We start from the raw sequence: 4,785 nt of genomic DNA, 5'->3' as shown, positions 1-4,785 counted from the left end.
TGTGTGTGTTAACATGTTCTGCAGCTTTAGTTTTGGATGCAGCAGAAGCAGCAGCAGCATCACTCGAATGTGCATGTGAAGTCGCTTTGCCATGTTGTCAATTGATATTAGAACGGATTCTGTGGCTGCTCTGTGCAATGTCCGTGTCCGTGGTGCACAGAGAGACTCCTGAGGGCTGTTGGGCTTTCCAATGAATGGTTCCGACTGCCTCGAGATATGCACAAAGGAGATGCCAATTAATTAATTGAAAGACATGCAAACAATTTAATATTTGGATTTGAAGGCAGTTGCCAATATCGAAGCGGGGAAATCAAACGCATATTATGAATTATGTTGTTATGACCACAAACTATGTGTGCAAGCATGAATACACACACACACACAATCGCACACACGCACACACACACACACTCAGAAAAACCACTAAGTATATTGCAATCGATTTTTGAAACCGCAGATAAAAAAAAAAACTTGTGGTGAGAATATTATTGAATTGTGGGTCAATTGTGAAGGGGATGAAACCACGCGAAATAAACTGGGACAAACCGAAATCACGATATGGAAACCACACAATCGAAAAACCAGAAAAAAAGAGAGAAAAGAACGCAGCATACAAACAACAACAGCTGAATCATAGATTCATATTTGTCTTAGGAACTGAATCCCGTCAAGCGACGCCACAGTTTTCCCCAGATATTCCTCTTTGGTTGGTGGTTGTGTGATTGTGTAGCCACATCTCATTTAGTGATTGTTATGCTCGATTTGCTATACATATTTATTTAGATTTATGCTGGGCTGCTGCTGCTGCTGCTGCTGCTGGCCCGACTTCATTAGATGTCATTGACGTCCCAAACAGCTGGATACATTCCCCAACTGGCTCCTCCCCCTCCGCCCTTCCGCCCTTTTCCTTACTCTCTTCTTTTTTTTTGTGCTGAGTTGTGAATTTTTAAGGCCGACTTTGCGGCGCCACCGAATTGATTTCTATTAACCGGAGACGCCGCAATGTTGACAGGCTACAAACATAAGCAATTTAAATGTATTATGTCGCATTATGTATTAATGTTTAAAGCAGTTTAAACCTAAGCTGATGCCTGACATTTGATAAAGTGCCTCTTTTGTTTTGAGTATTAAACTTCAAATTTATTTCAGTGATTCTGTGATTTAATTCTCTCTGTTATTTAAACCATTCAACATCAACAAAAAAAACACAAAGTGCAGCAAATTTTTATACCCGCCACTAATTTAAGACTCCTTTCAGTAGTCTGAAACTATGTGGCAGATAAATATTGTAGAAGTTGTTTAATGTATACTTCTAGTATATTTTTTAAATGTAGTACTATATCAATATACCAAATGTAGCATGTGATACATTTTAGTACTTTTGTGGTAAATTAATTTGGTATATAATAGGAATACTACCACAGTGATTTTCAGTGGTATTTCACATTCGAGCACACTCGACTGTTGCTTTCTTCATGTTAGATATAAAATATAACTTATTTATGAAACTTTATTAGATGCACACTCTCGCAGGGAGATCCCGGGGGTGAAATTCTGTAGCTCAAAATAATAATGCTGCAATAATGCTGTTGACAGCGCAATAACAATTTTCCACTGTTTGACTCTTTTCTATAAACACTACTATGTATGTATTATTATTAAATTCCACATTTCAACTTTTTCAATTTAACACTGCTTCAGGCATTAATTTAGCACGTCTCATTTCTTATTATTGTAAACAGATAAATATGTTATACTTTTTGCCATTGTAAAATTCAAATGAAGCGCGTCCCAAATAACTGTGCTACACTTTTTTTCGCATTGTGAAATTCTATTGAAAACAGACCCATATAAGTATGCTATCTTTTTTTTTTGCTTGCGAAATTCCATTGAAGAATTGAATCCACAGTTGAACTGTTTGCTAAAAATAGAATAATAGAATTAGCACAACTATCTCTTGAGACCGGCATGCAAAATCACAAGCCAGAGAGAGAGCTGCTCGCTTTTTGCTTTTATTTGTTTTAAATATGCAACAGTTTCGATTGCTCAACGAAGCCACAGTAATTGCTGTATGAAAGCGTGCTGTTGGTCGGCAGTGGCTTTAATTAATAACTAAACACGCGGCTGAATAATGAAAATGTAATGTATGCGAAAGTATTTGCGGCATGCTTACAGTGCTTACCAAAAGCACTTGTGCAAGCATCCAATTAATTATACGGGTTTTGCTAAATGAGTTTCAATATCGTGTTTTGCATTTATTTTTTCCATAATTTTTTGTGTAAACTCATGAATAAAATTACAAAAAAGCAAACAAAAAAAGCAAAAAAAATATTTAGAACGCCCAAAATGTAATCAACCAAGGGATCATTAAATTTTTCTATTCTATCAGAGACCAGGGTCCGAGAGTCGAGGAATCTGCATACAAACTACGGTTTCTGTCGTCAGCTGGCCTTCAAATTTGGCTGTCGGATAAATCTAATTTGAGTACGCGCAGAAATGTGCGTCCCTCGCCTCCCCGTTTGTGGAGAAGCGACTGCCAACAGACACATCATAGACGGCACCTCCTTATCGTTGCCACACTTTTGAGACAGGAATGCTTGCTTGGCAGTAAACTCATAAATAAGACGCCGACGAGGGGGCGAGAAAGAAACGAAACAGTCAAGTGAGATTGAGACTAAGGTGAACCAGGAAGCAACAAACCACTCAACACCTGGAAGGGGGAAACATCATGAGCAGATGGAGGCGAGGAAGGAGGAGTGGAAGCTGGAGCTGGAGGCAGCAGCACAGTGGCTGCGATTTATGTGTGTGCCGTCAACTGCCAAGCGCAAGTAAATTAAATTTGTTTTTTTTTTTTGCTGTTTTTGTATCTCTGGTAATGAAATATTTTATTGAATTTTATTGCTGTCGAATTTATAGCACACATGTAAATTGGATTTTTTGAGTTCGAAGGCATTTTTACCGCGTGTGTGAGCGCTTGGCATCGTCATCGTCATCCCGTAAGCGGATGCGGCAATTCAGTTTAATTTTATAAGCTATTGTCCTGGAAATTACAAGACTTGATTTCCCCACAAGTGGGCACTCCGTTGAGGTGCTTCCGCCAGCAACTTTCTATTTTATAAAAACAATTTTGTGCTATCCTCACGGCAGTAAAGTTAAGCAGAGCATTTGGATTAAGATCTTTTTGTTACTCTAACAAGTTCTGTTGAAAATATTATAGAGAAAAGTAAGTAACTTGTTTTCTGCTTTTATAATTGTAAGGCATTGTTGTGAGAGAGAACTTTCCATTTCTATAACCTTACCACAATCTCTCAAGTCGATTTCATTTATGTCCGGCACTTAGATTGCCTCTGTAGATAGTTGAAGAACTTCCCTTTCATAAGTGGCATATCAAAGTCAAAAGAGCAATTCCCTGGCTTTTTGTTTAGGTCAGACCTTTGCTGTTTAATACAATAGGCTTTGGAGCTGTAAATGACAGCATCTGATTTCCTTTGCTCACAGGTAGGAAAAGACCTAAAGCGAGCCTGTAAATTGCTTTACGTATCTGTCTGGGGAAATAGACTTTCAGTAGTTGTGTTTAGCCACAAAAATGCAAATAAATGTCAAATGCTTTCAGCGGCATAACGTTGGAAACTTTTACTTCAACTGAGAATAAACTAGAAACTTATGCAATTAAGTACACTGCAAGTTCTTCAAGTGGAAACGAAAAGCGAGCTGCGAGGCTGCGAGATGCGAAAACCAAAGAGCCAACACAGCCCTGGAAACGCATCAAGCAAAATTGAATGACTCTTGGCAAGAAGTGAGCAAAAAGCGAGCTAGCAACTTATTTCAGCTAAATGAGAAAATTATTATACGCACCCAAGAAAATGGCACCAAACAGTCCAAGGATTATTATGCTATATAACATAGCATACACTCGGATAAACTATGTATTTGGATGTCGGCTTGAGTCGCAAAAGTGGACCTCAAACTCAAGCAAACAGTGCGTAAATTTTGCCATTAGTTGAAGTTGAAGTTTAAATTACAATTAAACACAGTGAAGCCATCCAAAAGAACAACGTTTCCCTCTTCAATAGTCGGACGTTGTAATGCGATACGATTGGCAGTGTGTGTGTGTGTGTATGAGGATTCAGTACTTACAGCACGTTCGGAAGCCCTGTGAGCCAATGTAAATTGTTGGCTAAACCAATTACTAATCCAAGGATTCTTTTCAAGCCAACGCTGAGGGGTATATGCATTGGCTTTCGATATAATCAACACTTTGCAGGAAATTACAAAATTCATTAAGGTTTGGAAGGAATGTATATCATTTAAGGACTGTTGTCTACGATTTTAAGATATTTTCGGTAATATTAGTAAATATTTGGAAAAGTTTTATTTCATTTGAAGATTACCTAACTATCAATTTTAATCATCTGACTTTAACATAATTTGTATATTACATTTTCTAATGTATTCAAGTTTTTAAGCTTATTATCTTTACAAGAAATTTGTAGAAATATTGAAAAATAAAGAAAATATATAATTTCAAGCGTGTTTTCTACAATTCTAAGCTTTTTGCTGTTAATTTTATAAATAACATATTTGCAATAATATTCCGATTAAAATATTATCGAAAAATGCTTGCTTTAAATTCATTTATAAACTAGCACAACAAAATATATTTCAATTTTTGAGATCATCTATTACGCCTATGGTATTTAAAAATACAAAATTAAAGTATTTAATAATTATTTTTGATACTTTTCTCTTCTTATATTTAAGTAAATTCTGGAAGGAAATAAACCA

Source organism: Drosophila albomicans, chromosome 3 (genome assembly GCF_009650485.2).
Source record: "Drosophila albomicans strain 15112-1751.03 chromosome 3, ASM965048v2, whole genome shotgun sequence".
NCBI lineage: Eukaryota > Metazoa > Arthropoda > Insecta > Diptera > Drosophilidae > Drosophila > Drosophila albomicans.
Note: the sequence above shows the minus strand (reverse complement) of the source record.